This window comes from Dermacentor albipictus, chromosome 2 (genome assembly GCF_038994185.2).
Source record: "Dermacentor albipictus isolate Rhodes 1998 colony chromosome 2, USDA_Dalb.pri_finalv2, whole genome shotgun sequence".
Lineage (NCBI taxonomy): Eukaryota > Metazoa > Arthropoda > Arachnida > Ixodida > Ixodidae > Dermacentor > Dermacentor albipictus.
The window spans coordinates 188189595-188209581 of NC_091822.1; the positions used below are offsets into that span (position 1 = coordinate 188189595).

At 50.6% G+C, this 19987-nt stretch overlaps 1 protein-coding gene across 2 annotated transcripts in view; it reads left to right on the forward strand.

Annotated features, from left to right (window-relative positions):
* The window catches only part of LOC135919801 (uncharacterized), a 111852-nt gene that overhangs the window by 29253 nt on the left and 62612 nt on the right, over positions 1 to 19987 (forward strand). The gene's annotated exons all lie outside the window — the stretch shown is intronic.

Consider the following 19987-nt stretch of genomic DNA (forward strand, 5'->3'; position numbering starts at 1 on the left):
TGGCTGCGGCCGATGGTTAAGGGGCCTTCTCTATGTAGATAACAGAATAATCGCATTCGCAGTCGTTGCCGACACCACAATACTACATACATAAGTCTTTCTTGATGCAGGAATGATTTCTGTGTATTTGAGCTTGTGCCACCTAGAATGCAGCCGAGTCATCATAAACGCTGTGGGGGATCTCATATGCATAAAACACACAAGTCGTCTTTTTATACAGTCACAACAATCAGAAAGCATATATTTAATATGGTGGTATCATACCGAATAGGAACAAACGATACAGAAAGCACAACTCATTCTGACAAAAGTAGCACACGTCAGCACACGCAGTAAGAAGTTAAGATGAATGCGCAGTTGAGCAAATGTGCTAAGTTTATCGCTAGCAAGTATACTGTATTTACTGTGCACGATACGCAGTGATTTGCTAGCGGGAAACATCGCACGTAGGTATAGGATAAGATCTCGAATCCCGCCGCCGCTGATCTCTGGGACTTGTTGTCTTTCGTATGCGTCATACTTCTAAGAAACCGTGAAGTGCACTCTTACTCGCGTTTCATTGCTGCGCCACTGGCGCGTCACGTATTCGTGCGTCATCCAGTCGCCGTGCGTCAAATCAGGCGTACTTGACAGTTTGAACGATCACTGTATATATATCAATGACCGATCGAACGTGCTGCTTGAGTGGGAGCTTGTACGTGCGTCACATCGCAGTGGTTCATTGCAGATCAGCGCATCGCCTGGGCTGAATTATTCAAGCAGCAACACCAAGTTGAATAGCGGTGCCAGCGCGCACCGTTCTTCTCGGAAGTTAGCTCGCGTGCCTGTTTCATACACGCCTTCTACAATGCAATCGCGGCATTGCTTTCTGTATTCACGGCGCTGACGTCGTTCGAAGGAATAACAAGAGCTTGGTGGGGCAACCCACTGCCCCGTTCCAGAGGGGACGCTCATCCATCCATCCATCCATCCATCCATCCATCCATCCATCCATCCATCCAGCGGCGGCGAGATGAATGGCATCGCCGTTTTCTCTCGGCCTTCTTTACAGAAGCATTGGAAACAGTTAGTCGCGTGTTCAGTGCGCAGTGTTGCAAAACAGGGCCAGCGCGGTCTATGGCTTCTACGCACACAGGAAAAAAAAAGGTCGTTCTACGCCGGCTATTCTGGGCAGCCTCGCAGCGTCTTGCAGTTTTACCCGCCCACACAGTATATGGACGCGCATTGTGCCGCTCAAACAATTGAGAGTGCGCCCGCGTTAATGAGTTGTCAACGAACGACGCCGGCCCCCACTGTTGTGTGTATCGATCGCTGGCCCGTTGTCCTCGCGGTTTCTTCGATACGGCGAAGCGTGCTCAGCCAGGAAGGCTTCTCTGCGCTTCGCGTGAAGAGTTCGTGCGCGTGTCGCACCGTGCTTCGAAGCGCGTGTTCTGGTTTTGCGCCCTTTCGAGGTCTGGCGTCGGCCGGCCGCCTTCCAGTCTGGCTTTGCGTTTCGGTTCGTTGCCTTGTTTTTTTTTTCTTTCCTCGCGTGTTGTCCTCTTTAATTCAGTGTGCGGCTCTTTTGAATCGACTTGCTTCTTTTAATTTGATCTTGCTCTCAACTTTCCTTTCGTTTTGTTTGGAGGCTTCTTCCTTCGCAGTGTGTCCGCTCCGCTCCTGTGGCCGCATGTCCCGTCTGTCGTCTGTGGCTTCTTTTTTCTCTCCCCCTCTCTTCTGTCTGGCTCTTTTGTTCCAGCTGAGACGGAGCCGCCGCTGTTGTTGCTGCTGCTACTAGTGGTCCACTTTTTCTCGGGTGTCAGCGTCGCACTCACTTGCCTGCGCGTGCTCGCTGCGGTCGTAGTTATCGCTCTACCCTTCCTTATTCGTATTCCTTGCTCGTGTATTTCTTTCCTCGCCCGCCTTTTTCCTTAACCTGCGCTGGTTAACCAACCAGCTGTCGCGGGTACATGTCCTGCGGTTCCTTCGGTCTTCGAACCCCGCTGTTGTATACCGTCACTGCCTGTGTTGTGCAGCGTGAAACACCGTCAACCCGATTATTTTGACTGGCAGAGCACGCTGTGTAGCGGCGGAAGAGCAGTTTCCTTTTTCTGATCGCAGTATTAACTTATTTTTCAACCTTCGTCGCTCGTTTGTGCTCAGTAACTGCTGTCGCATATTTAGTTTCTCCTTGAGTGCGTTAAGTCTTACGAAGTGTCCCCTTCCTGTAAGCCTCGCGTAGTGTGTGCGTCATATTAGCCTTGCCCGAATTGGTATTGGGAGCGAGGCGAAATTGGACAGTGCGCAAGTCCATTACAGTTCGTACCGGAAAAGCTTCCACGGTTGGTTGGTTTCTCGCTCTTGGCTATATACTTCGCTTCCATCAAGTAAAACTGGTTCACCGGTAGTTCGTAATATTGCGCGGAATGTCTTTTGCCTCTTCGTTATGCCGAGGCTTGCACGTGATCCTCGACGCTTGATCCCGCTTAGTCTGCAAGTAAAACATTGGGAGCTTAACTGGATTGATGGATAACGTAATAGTTCTGCGAAAACCCGCAAAGTGGAGAGCAGTAATTAATAATGGGAAAATCAGACATCGACCTGTTCGTAACAATTGCTACAAAGGAAACCCGTACAGGTGCCTCGAAAGAAAAGCCTCGCAGTTGAAGAAAAACTCGTCCTGGTCCGGGACTCGTACCCGGGGCCACCGCCTTTCCAGGGCAGCCGCTCTACCATCTGAGCAATCTACCATCCACCCGTTCGTAGCAATTGCTACGAACGGGTGGATGTTTGATTTTTTCCTTTATTATGGGTTGATGGATGTTGGATCGATACTATGGGAATTCCCTTCGAAATGGGGTTGTGGTCGCATTCTCGTCACATTCACCTTAATTATGTGCCTGTTCATCTTAATCATGTTTATGTCCACTGCATGAAGACGAAGGCCTCTCCCGCCCATCTCCAATTACCCATGCCTTGCGCGAGCTGATAGACTCCAGCTTGTCTGTCATCTTGTACCTATTGGCTTTTATAGTGAAACCTAAGGCTCGGGCTAACAAGTTATTGAGGAACGTTGCCCGAGAATCTATATTCCTTATGTTCTCATTACATGCTCTCACTATCTGCTTCATATTGCTATTTCCCAATATCCCAACCTCGTGCGGAGTCACTACATCATTGGCCTCAGGATGGGCACTGTGCACAGTGTCCATCTGAGTGTCGTGTACTCGGAGGTGCATCAGTGTCACGTACTCGGTGTCATGTTTTGTACGCGTGTCATGACACGCGTACAAATATGTATAATGGTTTCCGCGCCATCTCCACACATTACGCAAGTATAGTCATCGGCAAATTCGATCCGGCTGCGCCTCCGACGATCAATTTAGACATAACGTGGGCTTCAATCAGAGCCGCCACTCTTGTGATGACTTTTGAAAACTCTCGCCTACCTCAAACCCGGTCGCTTAAACATCTGCAGATTGCGAGATTGCGTAGTTCAGAGGTTGCCGAGGGGCGTTGTCGAAGCGAAGTATAACGGCATCAGCAGCGGGTCGCAGCGCTGCCGCCGGCTCCGCGGAGAGCAAGAGGACAGCCGTCAAGTCGCGCGTGACATAACGCGGTCCCAGTGTCATTAGGGGTCGTGACACCGTAATGATAATTTAGGAAGATGCATCATTGTCTGGGTGAATTTTTTGGTCGTACAAGTTACACCTGCCGCGATTTCTGGTCTCTCTGCTGCATGACGCCGAGGAACCTGAACGGACAAGATTCGGTGCTTTCTTGTTTGCACAGATACGGTGGTCATATATTGGCAGCTTGCATAGCGAGCTCGAAAGCGTTGCCGCGCATTTAATCGGCTTCGGGAGGTGCTTTTTTTTTTTGTCGCTCGTAATTCGCATTCGTATATGTGCCGCTGCTCGATAGGCGGTTCGCACCCTTCGAAGCGTGCAAGTGGCATTGTGAACAGGCTGGCGAAACTGATTGTTTCGGGCGGCCGGATGTGCGCGTGAACGGGGCGTCGCGCGCGAGACTACTCTGAAACGGCGACCTTTATTAATTGCGCTGCAGCTTAACCACACAATTAAAATGCTGCGAAATGACTGCATCGCTCTTTATTAACTCGGGAGGTCTCCTGATTCGTTCGAGATAAATTGCTCTCCCTAAGGCGTATGAAACATAAACGACGAGTGGAGTTCCGCGGGAGCCAAGGCTGTGGAGGTGCGATTCGCTCCGGCTCATTTTCGTGGACCGAGGCAGGTAACCTTGAGACGAGTTCGCGCTGTTTATTAGCGTACGTGCTGCTCCGTAACCGTGACTGCAGTTTGAGTGCAATGCGAGCTGCTCAGAGCGTAACTTCGTAAACATTCAGGTTTTCCGATTTCTTCGGCAAGCTAAGGTGTGCTTGTTCGTTCGGCCTTAAACCGAAAGAGAATTGGCGGAACTTAGGGTACCTGATCTTAGTCGCAAGCTTCTAATTTATTTATATATTTACTTGTATTATTTTGATACCTCGAAGGCCAAGGTGGACGTTGCACAGGGAATGCAACGTTCACCTCTTCAGATCAACCTGAACAGGCCGCTAAATATTCCATGTGGTGACAAAACTATCTTTTATAGAACTAAGCATGGTTTTTAGAGTAAACACCCGATATATATTATCAATATAGGTGTGACCCTATATGCCGAACATCCGCCGCGTGGAGGAGCGCTGATCACGGCGTGGCCGACGCTGTGGGGGCGGTGTGAAAGACAAACAAGAGTATCTTCGGCCCGCGTGGCGAAGGGAACGCACATTGCGGGGCTTTTCTGCGTGCTGCTACAACGCGAGCGCGTCCCTGTCATTGCCTCCGCCTCCTCCGCGCGAGGGGGCTTCCGTCGGAGCTCTTCTTCGAGTTCGAGGGGGGCTATTTTGGAACGTTCCCGGCGATGCTGTTGACGTTGGCCGCTGCAGAGCCTCTCTCGCTGTCGACGGCTGAGGTTATCACCCCCTCCGCCACCTCCTGTCAAAACACGCAACCGCGTGGGCCGCGACCGAAGCTGGCCGTCGCTGCGGCCTTTGCTGGCCACCGCGTGCAATCGGCGACCGCGTTTACGGCCGGGACACACGTAAGCCTCGTTTGTGCGGACTCGACGCGAGCGGGTCGAGTCCGAAGCCGAGCGGACCCCCAGCCCGACCCGACAGCGTTGCCAAGCGAGTAGGGCGAGTCAGACTCCTTCGTCTTGCAAGTGGGGTGACCGCGAACGCGCCTCGACGCCCGGTTGGCCTGACCCGCCATAACGTGCGTAATTCGACGGCCGGTTTTGGGTCCGACGAGCAGACTCGGCCCGACTTTATCACGTTCGTGTAAACGTAGCTATATATAGTCGCACGTCTACGCGTCTTTCAAGGGCTGGACGCCGACGCTCCTCGCATGGTGTAGAGGTGCAAAGCACAATCTCCTGCAAAAATAAATAATATATACATAAATAAATAATCAGTCATAATAAGAAAAATTACTAGAAGGAACCCTGTCGTTAATGTCCGGCAGGTGCAGGTATGACGCTTCAGCCAGCCAGTGAAGGAATGCTGGGTGTAGTGCATGGATTTACCTAAACATTCGTCCTTCTGGCTTAGAACGCCCTATGCGACATTGCAGATTAATCTTGTTAGCGAGTTATCCCGTTATGAATGCAACAGTTCGCGGAACCACCGCAGTTGCTCAGCGGCTATGGCGTTGCGCTGATAAGCATGAGGTCGCGGGCTCGATTCCCGGCCGCAGCGGCCGCAATTTTTTATGGGGTCGAAGCGCGAAATACGCTCGTGTAATGTAATTCAGGTACACAGTAAAGAACAAGCCCAGGTGGTTCAAATAAATGAATCCGTAGTCCCCCACCCAATAGGGCGTGTCTCATAATCAGAATCGTGCTTCTGGCACGTACAATTCCAGAATATATTTTTTTCACAATTTGCAATAAGTATTCATGTGCGCACAATAATTGTCTCCGTTCATATAGAAATATTTGATCCTGGTTAGCTTAAATATGTGTTCATGTTGGTTTGCTCATATTTGTGTAGCGACCGCTTCGGATAGGTGTTGGTCCCGGGCTCGATGTTCGGACCAGGACGGAGTCGTTACTTTAATGCGAAGCTTTCTTTCCGAGAAACTCGCATGGGAGAAACTCGCAGGCTCTTGCTGCACTCAAGTATAGGCGACAACTTTGAACTTTTTTTCGGAAATGTATGCATGTTTGAAAGTTGACGAAATTACGCCGTGATGGACACCGCCACGAGGACGTCCGAAGCCGCAAGTATGAAGCGTATATAATGAAGTCCCCGTACCGTAGCCATCGTCCGACGGCACCTGAACGCTCGCCGTGCCAGAGGTTCCCTCTGGTAGTTCCAACTACAAACCGTCTTCGTGCGCCGGGCGTCGCCCCTCGCGCAGTAGGTGCGAAGGGCTCGAATTAGCAGCGGAAGCGGCGTGACCAGTGACGACGCCGGTGGGTGGGAGGTTGCTTTTCAAATCCTGGCGTGTATAGGATGTGCAAGCAGGAAGAGCGGAGAGCTCGCTGTGCGCATCCTGTATGCAAATAGCAGCTGGACGCGCGCGCGTGACGCATCCCTTGAGGGTCGACTGAGGCCCTCTGTTTTTTGTTTTTTGTTTTTTAAAGCTACGTTTCCTTTATATTTCCAAGCGCGGTAACAAGCGCTGCGCACGACACAGTATAAGCGGGGGCGCGGCGCAGAAATTCGTTCCTGTTGTTGGTGCTCAACGATGTTTAGGCGCCGAGGCGTGTGTTGTGTATAAATACGCAGTCGAGCGCGAGAGTCTGGAGGCTTCGGCGAAACGTTCAAATTTCTGACACAGCCGCGCTACGTGGAACTGTCTTACGTTCGTACATTAGGATCTCTTACGTAGCCTGTGGCACCCGATTTGTCTGCACGTCTAAGCTGCAACGTCGTTCTTTTTTTGCCTGATGTATGCTCTTGAGACATTGCCTCGCAACTGTGATGTTGCAGCTCTCTTCTCTACTGTTGCTTTAATTTGTCTTCCCACCGCTTTGCTTTTCTTGCGTGGCGCCCTGAGTTTTCAGAACAGCGAGAGTAACAGGGAAACGTCGGTGTCCTCAGCAATAAATGTATGCCTCTACACCTCCCACAGCTTTTGAGTTTCGGGCTGTTTTATGGTGTGAATACCACCACGAGCAGTCGTTGTGGTGTGAACATCTCTCCTTGTCCTTTGTCACTGGTTTTTTCCCTTCAGTTGTCTTGAGGTGACCCTAAAGAACATGCAGGCTTCTCAAACCTCGAAAGAGGCGAAATAGTAACTCTGAGTGTTCCGTTATTTGCGCACGTGTCTTACTGTCTTCTGAGTAAAAATAGCTTAATGACCAAAGAGTCAGGCTGGAAACCTCCGCGAATACCTTGGCGTCGCCCAAGTCAACACCTTGTCACCGACTCCCATCGTATTTCAGTTCATGTCCGAGTAAACGCGAAATTCTGTCGCACACCTCACGCGTGAATTCGCATTTTCGCGCCTAATGCTGTCTACACTCTTGTGTGCTGTTTGTAGCTGTGCACTTGTTACATTAGTATACGATCTGCGTTGTGATTCGTGAGGGGAAGCGCGCTGCACAAGGGTCGAATGTCGTTGAGCTTCAAATATATGTGCAAATGTAATAATTTTGCCACCAACAGGAAGCGGTGCCCGCCAGCCATTCTAGCTCAAGCCAGTTATACATTAAACATCCACAGCAGCGTATCCAGCGGTGTTCTTGTCATTGAGTTAATGAAATAGCGCGACTAGATGAGCTGTTAGTACATAATCCGGAAGATAACAGCGCTAAAAAGGAGAAAAAAAAAATCACGAGACAAGTGAATGAAGTTTTAAAAAAAAATGGCTGTGGCTTAGGTAAGGTTAAGCCCAGGATGCGAAGCATACTAGCCTTTATTTTAGTTGTTGAACCACTGTTTAGCCTGGTGAACTGCTGTTGCTTGGCTATATTTGGTTCGGCTAGACGAAGAAACAACTCATGCATTACTTCTTCGCCTTCAAGAGTGGAACGCGACAGCGTTCCCGTCGACCCGCCAAGGGGTGTAAGACAATGGGCTACAGGGCAGCGACTACGCGCCCCGCATTGGACGCGGTGAGCGTCGAGCAAAGCAGCGTTCGGCGCGGCAACGAAATGTGCGCCTGAGCAAGAGACGCACGCCTTAGAAACAGCTCGTTTCTAAGGCAACACCGCATTCACTAGAGGCGCTTTTGTACCGCTTTGAAGCATCGTACTCGTGGCTCAGTGGTAGCGTCTCCCACACTCCGGAGACCCTGGTTCGATTCCCACCCAGCCCGTCTTGCAACAGTTGAGCCAAAGCCACTTCTCCTCTGTCGTGACGTCACGGTGTCACGTGATTTCATGGCGACACCGCCGCGCCTGAGGAGCTGGGTTGAGCTCTCGTAATATGCTTCGCATAAAACAGTTCGTCAGTGCCCGAGCGCTGGTGTCCTTGCGTGCAAGAGCTCAGGCTTCGCGCATGCGCATTGGCTGTCTTCGAATGGTAGTTCCCTTGAGCGTACATGCGCAAGCAGCTTGCATCCATCGTTAAACGCTTATCGGCTGAGGTTTAAGCTATTCTAGTTTGGAATTGAACGCAAACGTTCCAAGGGCAGAGGGGAAGCACGCAGTCCTTCTGTGACCGTCGCATGTATTTGCGTGGTTCATATCTAAGCATGCTGTCGCCAGAAAACCAAAATCGTATATATCGTGCCGCTCTGCTGTAGGTATAGAGGGACACTGCCGATGTATGGTGCGTTATTTCGGCGAATTGCCTGTAGTTGCGCAACTCGGTTCGGCCGCATGTTTTCTTGCAGCACTTCCCAGACCGGCTTCACGGGAGCCTGCGCTACTCGAATCGCGTTTGCTTCGGTGCTGGCGCGTCGGGCGTAGCAAATCGCGTTGCTTCCTCGTCGCCGATATGTGAAGGGGGTCGGGGAACCACAGCGGCTGCCGCCGTGCCATCTGTCCACTGCAGAGTCGCACCATGTTTCGCGTTTATTTATTTTTTTTTTGTTTTTGCGCCGTTCTTCTTCCGGCTTCTTTCATTACCATAATGCGGGCTTGCGGCGCGTGAGAAATGATTTCTCCGACTCGTTTCTCTCCACCGAGTCTTTCGCCGTAAACTTTTTTTTCAAATAGAACGAAATGAAAAAGAGAATACTAATGTTGTGCAGGCATCCTGTCGCTGTATGCCTCGGGCAGGGTGCAGAACGTAAAGCGCCTTACGAACGTACGTACGCACGGTCGACAGGCGACACCTTCCTGGTCCTCCACTTTGCTTCTGTCCGCATCGTTGACGGCAGTCGAGTCGCATTTAAAATTTGTTCCTTCGGTCACGCCGCGCGTTCCTCCCGTAGTATAACCGTATTACCGCCAAGGGGCGCTTCCCGGCCTCACTTCTTTCTGTCCTCGTGAAATCCCTGCATTGGGCGTGTGCGTAAGCCCGAGGCAGGCAGTTGAGATAGCGTGCGTGTACTCCAGACGGCATGAGCAGACGACTCGAGTTTCGTAGTTTGTCGCCGCAAGGCAGTCGTTGCCTTTTTTTCTCTCTCGTTTGTTTTTTGTAGTCGCGCGATGTAAATGACTTTGTCCATTTGCATTTCCTTTCCTGCTTGCGTGAAAAATATAACTCTGAAATAAAACTGGTTTCCATCTCCGTGCGCTTGTGCGTGCCTATATTTTCCCCGTGTGTGGTCCGACACTGCACTGGTTTGTCCCGGTTTCCGTTCCTATATACTAGATAGACAACTATCCTTTATGTCGTCCGGGAGCTCCTGCGAGTGTGAGTCAGAACTTTTTCTCTGCGTTCTTCCGTTTTGTGCCATTGTTCTTTTCGGTCTTGACCTTCCTTACCGCAGTCGGCTTAGGCCTCTCATGTCCTGATTAATTCGTTCCTAGTCTGTTGTGAGTGTAAGGGCCTTATCCCCCTTCGAATAGGACAACGCGGTCACACTTGTGCCCGTCAAGGCAAACCGCGCGGACAGTATACAGTATAGACGTAAGGGACGCTCCGTCCCTTACATCGTTTCTTGACTATAGCGGCGCTGGTTTAGTGTGCATCGGTGTTGGTTAGCCGCACAAGGTCGTCGGTGACTCACGCGCCGTGTGTCCCCGAGTGTAACGGAAATTGCGGTGACCGCATTTAGCGCCGTCGCGTCTTTGCGCATGACGTTTGTTACTGCCTTTAATTTTTTGTTTCCCCGTACTGAAATGAGACCCGTCGCGTCGTAAACCCGGTTGGCTGACGGGTGTACGTTTTATTTCTTTCTTTCGTGCGACAGTCGCACAATGCACGTATCGCGAACAGCGAATGTCCTCCGTGCTTTGTCGGGAGTGTTGAATTAAAACTCCCGTCCTTGGCGTCGCCTTTTCGGTTAGTCGCGTGGAGGCCGTATTACCCTCCCCTTTAATCTCGGCAACCAGGAAAGTTGTTACGTACTGTGCACACATCCTCGCAGTGTGAGCCCAGGCATGCAGCGTCGTCGTCGTCCCGCTGACAACGATTGTGTGTCCCGTTCGCGTGTGGCGGGGAGCGCTCGACGACTGCCTGACATGGTTCATATGGAAGCCGTCGCACTGCCAACGCGTTTGAACTTTGTTTTCGGGTAACGTAATAAGGAGCCGCTTCTTTCCTCGGTTTCTGTGGTGGTTTGCGAAACTACCGAACCAAGCGAGGACCGTGGTCCTTTCTTCGGGGGGCCGCCTTGCGCCATGCGTCTCATCAGAATTTAGTAAGGGCACCTGTTGTTGGGTCACACGTGATGCGGCGGCTCAGTGGCAATGAGGTCCCGAGTTCGATTGCCGGCAGCCGCATTCGGTGGGGGCGGTGGGCAAAGAAACGCTCGCGTATACCGTGCTTTGGGCGTGTACCGTTGAAGAGCCCCAGGTGGCCAAATTTATCTGATTTTATCTTTGAAATTTATTTCTCTTTGAAATTTGATTTTATCGATGAAATTTATCTTTCACTACGACGACGACGCCCATAAAATCGCTGTGCATGCATGCTTTCAGACGTTGCTACCCGTAATATTAGACCTGATTCGCTGTCCCGTGGGGGGACCTCGAGGTGGTAGTGCCGTTGCAGCTCCTCATTTTCGTCCTCATACTCTGGTGCTATCGGAACTGTTCGCTGTAGGGCGGCAAGCAAGTTTGCGAACGTTGTTATTCGCGTTAGCGTACGCGCCTTGCTGCCGACGCTATACTGGAGAGCTTCGCTCAGTCGGGCCAAGAACCCTGCACGGTAACCACTGCAGGCGCGGCGATGCGAACGTCCGTTGTGCTAGAAAACGTTAAACGTTGGCTCTCTCTACTCGAACAGTCCCTGCCGCTCCGCCCCCACTTCCAGAGGAAAATGCTAGCGGGGAGGAAAGTCGCATGCCCGAGGGAAACTCGAACGAGGCCCGTCGCTCCGAGTTGCGAACAGCAGTGTGCGCGTGCACAACACTCCCTTGAGGATCCGTGCTCGCAAACGCCCGCTCGCACCTGCTCTCGTGGGAACTGGAGCGTGGCGTGAACACGCTAAGCGGTGTAGCTTTCAAATTGACAAAAGTGAAAGTTCGAGGGGGGGGTCTCGGTTTCACCTGCCATGCCTGAGGGACTGGGCTGGGCAGGCCGATGAAAACCACATGCGGGCGGGGGGCGCGCCAATGGGAAACCGTTCGCGTTCCCGCATTTGACTGCGCGAATGTTAACGTGGTATTTGTTTTGTGAATTTCGTATCGAAAATTCTTGTAAGCGTGTCGTCGTAAGTAGTTCATCCCGCTCCAAAAGCAGTTCACCCGGCCGTAAGTAACATTGATTCGCCGCAAGTGTGACGCGTCTCGATTCTTGTTTTCTGTGACGGGACTTAAGTCGCAGCTTTTTTTCTTCATTGCTTGGTGGTTGAGGGAGGGAGTAAGGATCGCGGCATTTAATCATAGCGCATATGCAATGGTTACTTCTACACTGAAGCTGTAAATATAGTCACCAAGTGTCTCGAGCGGCCGCATAGTGTCGTCCTTACGGGCAATTTTGTGTCCTTTAGGACTTCTGTTAAGCGGCGGTGGACTAAAGTGACAGCGAAGGGCATCTTAGCTCATTTGACTACTGTGGAGGCTTGCACCACATTCACGCCACGCGCGGTGTGACCGCCTACACGGCCTTTAAATGAAGTTAGACGCAGTAACGCGCAGCACCGCTGTGCCAGTTCATACTCGTGAAAGTATTCTGAAATTCCATTTTCATTCCTTCGGCGAGGAAGAACTAACGCACAAATGCTGGCAAGTCCCTGAATTTTCTTTTAATTTTGAACGTGCACGTATATAGTGTGATGTCACGGATTTCAACTTAGCCATGGGACGTTTTAAATATAGGCGCAGGAGAACTCGCAATTTTCCAGGTAGCGAGGAGACTCAACACCATCTGACTGTGCTTGCTACAATGTAGACACGATCGCTCGCAATCGCGATAGCGCGCTTTGACCAAAGACCTATAACACAGGAACTTATTTTAAAATGCAGATATCGCAAGGCATCGCAGCGGAGGGCGACGAGGGCACTGTTGCAGTTTTTAAGAACAGAATTGGACAAGCGACTGTAGTCTGAACAGATGTTTATCGTGCTGCAAGTGCCACTGTGCTGTGCGGTGACGGTATGCGGTGACAGTGACCTTCTGTGACTGTATGTCTATGCTCCTTTTTCTTTATCTCTACTTTGCTATCACTTTACCTCCCCCTCCCCTCTCTCCCCAGCGTAGGGTAGCAAAGCAGATCTTCCCATCTGGTTAACGTCCCTCTTTCCTTCGTTCGTTCCTTTAGAATGGCACTGTGGCTCTCCACCGCGATGAGCGTTCAACTCGACACGAGCAGGCGGTGAAAATTCATGACGTCACGACGGGCGCATGCCGGTGCTTCAAGGAGGCGTCGCCACTGCTCTTTCTTGCGTCACTTCTGGCTGAACCGAGTCTCCTCCTCGCTGTAAGAGCGACCGTTTTGCCATCGCAGAAGCGTAAGGTTCAGATACGGCTTAACTTAATGATCCTCTTTTATCGTCGTTTTAGTGTCCCCTTGAAAAAGAAATGCGTTTCACTCGCCGGCGACGCTTCTCGGAGGACCGACGAGTCCTCGCTTGATTCCTTCGACAAAGACCGAGCGTGGTGTCGCATTTCCGGACGTTTATTTCCTTTGTGAGCCTCTCTGTTCTGCGATGTATAAGGAGTATGAATTTTGACGAGCGAGCAAAAGGGGGCGAGGAATCCCGACTCTCCAGTCTGCAGGGTTATGCGGGGCCCATGCAAGCCTACGCGAGGTGACCAGCCGCCTTCACCGGGCTCTGCTGGAGGGGCCAGTGACCGGTCGACGTTTATGGGCGTCCATCCGATCATGCGTGCCGTCTGTCAGCGCCGCCGCTGCGAAAACCTGGGCAAACGTCGTGCGCACTTCGCAATACGTGGCAGTTATACACACGTGGGCAGAAGGCGCCGCTTCGCGTTTGCTCGTCTCGGGGCGTCAGCGGCATTTGGTGGAACGACGCGCGGGGTTCACAGAGAGGAAGACAGGATTGCCTTGGTTTTCTTTTCTTTTTTTATCTTTCGCGCGCTCCTGTTGGTTGGGGGTGCAGATACGTTGTGAGGTTTCGACCGCTGCCTTTCGCGCTGTCTGCTGTATTGCGTGGCACGATGCCCGCCTCCGCGGCCATCCTAGTGAGTGACGGGCCGTCGGAAACGCGACGGAGCCGTCGTGCCGGTCGGTTGAACGAGCGGCGAGAACGTCTTGAGAGCGAAGCTATACATCTCGAGAAGGTTTTCTTTCTCCCGTGTAACCTCGTTTGAATGAACGTTCACGAAAACGTGTCTAGTTACGAACTGCACGTTTATTTCGTTCGCTTAATTCACGTTCACACGCGTGCTGTTTGAACATAGTCCCGTCAGTAGGAGTGATGACGGGTTGCAACGCTTTAGTGTCGTTAATTGAAAATTTTGCTCTACATATATATATCGTGCAATAATCTCTTCATCGTTATCCTTGCTTCGCTTCCTGGTGCGTATGCCCAAACTGCGTACCTAAGCCTAGAGCATTCACTGGGGCTCATATAACCGACAAACAACGGTAATTGCTTCTTTGTTTTTTCCGCGTCAGGGTGGCCTTTCGGCCAAATTGGCGTCGAGGTTCAATGACCACATTAACTGCAGCAGTTTCAAGGCATGAGGCGGACTTGCGGACTTTTTTTTTTTGTGCTCTGCAAAGCGAGACAAGATTAGAAATAGCTGGGCAAAATCGATCGGGGCATAAAATTTCTTCTGCTGATCGTTTTGCGGGGGAAGGCGCAACGTTATCCGCGGGCGTTTTAATTCTCAAACTGCCAGGTTCCCGACAACTGGTTCCGCTCGAACCGGTACTGTATGACTGCCTGGGGGTAGAGTGGAGAGAAGTAAAATGCACGCAGCTGTGAGATCTTCGGCTGTATTTCCTGGTCCCTCGTCCACAAGGTTGTGCCGGAAAGCAAAAAAAGGCGATACGGGTTACCAACGCCTCGTCGATTCTGATTAAGCAGTGTCCTTATTCGGTTCCTTAGCCTTACGTGTAGGCTCTATTCGCTGGCGTATCCGCTCGAATACAATTGAGCGCGCATAGCCTATGCGATTGTGCATATAACCACAGGATTCATTAACGTTGCTGAATAGTCAGCGCAGAAGAGAAACTTGCCTTGTCTCCTTGATGTAGCCGCGCCTTGTTGTTCGAGTAATTTGTTTTTATAAATGATTGACGCGTGTTTCCTACGCCCTCGAGATGGCTTCGAGTTCTTATAATTGCGTTGCGAAGAAAGCGCCCATGAGGCTTGAACCATTCCGTATAGCGACCGGCGCTATTGACTAGTGCACAGCGCGCTAATCGGGCATCAAGCGGTCGTCGCTTATAGTGTGCAGTTAGATTGCTCGTACTGACACTCAATACATTTTCCGCCGCATATTTCATTGCGTTTCAAAGCTGATACTATCGTGAGCCAGCCGGCGTTAATTGTGGGAAGTGCTCGGAGCAGTGTGCTTGAGGAGGCAGAAATTTGGGCAGCAGGACTTGCTCTCACTCCAACTGCACCCTCCCTTCCCTTCTGTGCATTGCCTGCTGACTAGCTATGTGATACGAAAGCACAGAGGGGACCATATGGCACGGCACACGCGATGTGCATTCGGATCGGATGTTCAACACCGTCGCTTGTGATTACTCCAGCTTTCAAGACCACATATATAGTATACTACGGAGAGAACTCGAGGCAATCGTATACCTTATCAGCGAGCGGTGGCTGAACTCGCGTTTCTGTAGCCATGATTCGCTGATTCCTGATTCGGCGTTCCCTTCTGTTAATGGACCACCCAGTATGTAGGGTTCCTTTTGGCTGCAGCAGATTTTCAAGTTTGCTGTGGCAGTTAGCACAACGCAGTTATGCATACCAGGTGTTTCTTTAGCTGCATCAAATAAAAAAAAAAATTGACAATGGCACAATTCTAACCCTTGAGGTCAATTTCTAAAAATCAATTCCTAATCGATCAATTAACATAATTACATTACTTCACTCTTTAGCTACCTAACGGCACATATTTTAATCTACAAATTGTAGATTGTGAGTTTGAAAGGCAGTTCAAGACTTGGAGTTCTCAGGATAACACCGGTTTCGGGAAATTTTTTCGCGCCGTCAACCTTGCGATAAAATGTGCTCTTGTTCCGCTTACCTTTTCATTAAAACGCTGTTCTATGCGTTGAAGCACAAAAGTAACTACAACGCCCATGCATTTCGTCGGACACAGTGAAATTTAATCTCGAAACTGGCGTAGTCCTGGGAATTGGTTTCAAGTGGATACGCCTTGTGAACTCACCAATATAATTCCTAGATTGTAATGTGCGCCGCAAAGTAAGTAAACGTTAAGTTCTGTAATTATGTTAATTGTTGAATTAAACATTTTCATTTCTCGTCTAAGTAACGACCGCCTCGTCGTGTAAATTAATTTAGCCCAATGGTTAGAATTGAGCTATCTGTCATAGGCAATTTTAAAAAATTTGGTGCATAAGGAACCACCTGGTAGGCATAATTGCGCTGTGCGTTTTTGCCGGAATGCTTCTTTGACGCATGAAACAATACGTTTGTACAGTGGAATTTTGGCGACGCGCACGCCTTTTACTCCGTCTTCTCTCGCATGGGAAGCATGGGACTCGCTTTTATGCGTCTCCCACGTTTGGAGCGCGCTTCTTCCTGCTATTCTCGTCTTCCTGGCGGAGACGGAGTCTGCGGAAGCGAAGATTACGAAACGCGTTCCTCCTTCGCTGCTCGCCTTGAACTTGACGTGATGCGGCTTCCTCGAGTACTGCGCAACCGAACATTTGTCAGCAGAAAAATTCCTGGCGCGCCTATGTCCTCATCTGAAAATTGCTTTGTTTCGTTTCATTTTTCAAACATAGGCTAGTGCAGTCTTCAAGCTCTCCATGCCATATAGCGCCATCATTTGGATTCTCGCTGAAGTGATTGGTAGCGTGTTCCTAAGAGACTGCATTTCTTCCTAGTTACTGGGGATAACACGCTACAAATGTCGTGTCAGACAGCAACTAAGCTTTACAGAGCAGAAGTGGGCTCCAGTGGCGGTGATTTCAGATTATCGCTACTGCGCCTACTTATTTAGCGTTAACACACGCGCGCGCTTTCAAGGGCAATTGAAATCTAATATCACTGGGGTACACGCGCCCCATTGGCTCCCTTCCGCGAGGTCGCACAAAACCAGCAAGGCGCACAGATTTAAATGGTTGATCGATGACCATGAGTTTCAGTGGACATTGAAAGCAAGCGGGTGAAATGAGTGCGACTTTGACCATCCATGTCACGACGCTTCTTGTAGAACAGCCACAGCGCTCTGAAGGACCATGTCGGATGTGCCATAAGCGCATCGCTCTCGAAATCGGCCCACTGCAGTATTGAAACATCAAGGAATGATATATGCGTTGTTAAACGCGCGTGCACAATAGCAGTCGCATTTTTTTTTAATGGTCTAATTACTCCAGCTGAAATATGTGGCCACTGAATTTTGCGTAACGACTACAGATTCTGTGCGCGCAATTTTGCGGGCCAGGATAGCGCCCTAAAACTGATTCGATGAAAGTAATGATTGTTATGAAATGTCCCGGATACATATTGAGATAGCTGACTAAACCAGCTCGCTGCCAATTTCTGAAGCATGCTGGGTGGGATTTCTTTTCGCGCACTCTGCGCATCGCAGTTTTACGGGTATTTCCAAATTTGACGTTTCTCTTTATAGTCCTCAGGGCTGGCGTCTCAAGTTTGCGGGCTGAACGAGACCCACTGTTGAATTTGAAGCTTCCTAATCTATTTTGCTGTGGTGCGCTTCAGATAAGTGCCAGGCAGTCAATGCTGCAGTCGAGGTGCAACCAAATTATGAAGGCCTCACCCACTAAACTTCAAGAAGGCGCCACCTCGTCCAAACGACTATCCTGACACCAGTGTTTGTTCGCCACTAGCTCATGTATGAATGAACTCTGTAATGTGACACTTCACCTACAGACGACTGAACAGATCTGACCACACGCAGTCGTCTACATGACGTCAGTGCAAGCTGGCTCAAACTTAGTTGGGCTGCTAACCCCGAGGTCGCGGCATCGAATCCCGGCCACGGCGGCCGCATTTCGAAGGGGGCGAAATGCGAAAACACCCGTGTACTTACATTTAGGTGCACGTTAAAGAACGCCAGGTGGTCCAAATTTCCGGAGTGCCCACTACACTATGCCTCATAATTGAATCATTGTTTTGGCACGTACAAGCCCAGAACTTAATTTTTTGCTCAAGGTATTTCACTTGCGCCTCTTCTCTCGTTTACCAAGTCTCTTCTCAGAGGTGTGGTAACTTGACACTATAGAAACGTAATCCACCGACGTAGGTTAGCTATAGTCCGTGCGGTCTTTAATGCATCTTTAAGGGGTAAAAAAGAATAAACAGCGTCCGCGAGAACTTGACCTGAAGACGTGTACCCACGTTTGTTTTCACGATTTATCGGTTCGTGCGGAAGCGCGGAGTGGCTTCCCATAACACGCAAGGTGAAAGATCTTCCGCTCACACGCTGGCGGTTCGCGATTGCTTCGGCGGATGAGCTGTGCTGTCTGCGCGTGTTCTGCAATAACGTTTTCCTGTCCCGATAAGGCTGCGCAGTTTGCTTTTTCTGGAGCATCGAAGAGAAAAAAGAAATCTGGCGTCGGTTTCCGCCACTGAGAGAGGTGCGTGTCCGTCTGCGATGCCGGTTGGTGAGAAAGAGGGCGCAGCTGTATCTTGGCGTCTCGGCGCGTGCTGTAGGGGCATTATTCATGTACACGAAAAAGATGGAGCGTGATGCTTTCAAGGTGGGGTCTTTTCATTACGTTTTTGCGCAGCTGTGTTTGTGTGGCAACACCTCTCTTCACGTATAGCGGTGGAGCGTGTGGGAGACGGCGACGGCGGTTCGCGATTTGCGTGTGTGGAGGCGGAAGTGGGCACACATCGAGCATGTTCGGCTGCGGCAGAACTGGCCTCATGTCGCGTACCGTGCATCGGTGCGCATCCATGGTTTAAGCATGTATCCGGTTGCACCGATATTGCGTTCGCGATGTAATCCGCGCATCCTTTGCCGTAAATGTCTTTTTCAGGCTCCGTCAAGCGCGTAAACTCTTTTCCTGAACAGCGAAAATGTGCTTTCGTCGGCGAGGAGGTTGGGTGTACTGGAACCTCCCCTGCGTGAGCGGTTGCGTGGGTGCGTGTAATCCCGTACATGCAAGGTCGTAACAGGCGCGTAATATTTTCATGTCACCCGACTGGATAAGAAATTTCGTATGTTGGCCGATTATAGCTAGCCCGGAGCAGAGCGGAGTGGTCAGTTGAAGTGTTGGCCGTATAAGTACAAGATAGGCCTAAACGTAGCTCCTTCCACAGACCGGTGCACCGCCTGCTGCTGCAGCAACCTCCCTGTCCTGGCCTTCTGTCGTATGTTGCAGCAATTTCGAGTCGGCATGAGTTGCGTTTGGATGCCTGTCGGATGGCAGCACTCTGCTTGAGACCGTGGTTTCTGCTTCGAGACTTCCGGCCACGCAATGCGCCGCGTTGCTGGAAGTGTTGCAAGCAGCTTAGGTTCGGGCCCCGACGTCGTCGCAGCAGACCATACGGTGTCTCATTTGTTTTTCTTGCTTCGTTTGTGCTGCGTTCGTGTTGCTCCGGATATGTGAACGTGTCGCGGTCGTGACAGGAGACTAAATACATCTGTCACACGGCACGCGTAATGTCATTCACAGTAAACGTCATTCATACCGAACGTCGTTGCTGTCTTGCGTTCCCCGTCTTCACGGGTGTACAAAATGGCATTCGCTATTGATGGCGATGTCTATCGGCACCTTGCGCACGCAGGCATTCGGCAATCTACATGTGTACTTTCAAATTGCGTTTCGGCCTGCGCAAATCGTGAGGTGGTCTTCCCACACTTTCAGCAGCGCGCGCGCACCTCGTCGTCGGTTCAGTGTGCTTTTCGCTTCTCATTCTCCGCTGACGAAGCTAGAGTTGACTTCTGTGTTTGGTGGATGGGCTTTAGCGTGGTACCAATTTGGAAACAATATGCAGAAATGAAAAAAAAAAAGCACACAACAGTTTGTAAACATGGCCGACGAGAGGTGCTAGCGCCCAGTCTGAGACTGGGAACGTGAATAACCGCAGTTATGGCAACCTTTGCTCTGATTGCATTTCGTTTTAACTTATCGGTTTCGGGATTTTTTCGTCAAGCCCCCGTCGTCGAGATTACGCAAGTCGGGCTTGCACGAGTTCGAGGAACTCGTTCACTATGCGAATGCCATTAGCTGTGAATGTCATTCGCTATGCCAGTGTATAGAAGCAAAAAAAATGACATTAAGACGTAATCTCATTCGCTGTGAATGGCATTACACGTGCCGTGTGACAGGGGCATAAACCCGTGTTCTGAGCTTATGCAA